Source organism: Tupaia chinensis, unplaced genomic scaffold (genome assembly GCF_000334495.1).
Source record: "Tupaia chinensis unplaced genomic scaffold, TupChi_1.0 Scaffold142619_1, whole genome shotgun sequence".
Classification (NCBI taxonomy): domain Eukaryota; kingdom Metazoa; phylum Chordata; class Mammalia; order Scandentia; family Tupaiidae; genus Tupaia; species Tupaia belangeri.
This window is the reverse complement of record NW_006202465.1, coordinates 735,315-735,525: the sequence shown is the minus strand read 5'-3', so window position 1 is coordinate 735,525 and position 211 is coordinate 735,315.

The window sequence follows — 211 nt, the reverse complement described above, 5'->3', positions numbered from 1 at the left end:
GGAAAACTAGAAAATAAAGAAAGAGGGAAGCAAGATAGAGAAAATAAAATTTATTTATGAATCTATTACTTTGAAATAGCCAGATTTTAACTTTTTAGTATGGATTTCTTTTAGAATTATTTGTTTTATTTTACTATAGTTATTTTTTCTTAAATATGATCAGAGCAAGAAAGACAGAGAGAGAGGGAAAGTGAGAAAGCAAACTGGCAGG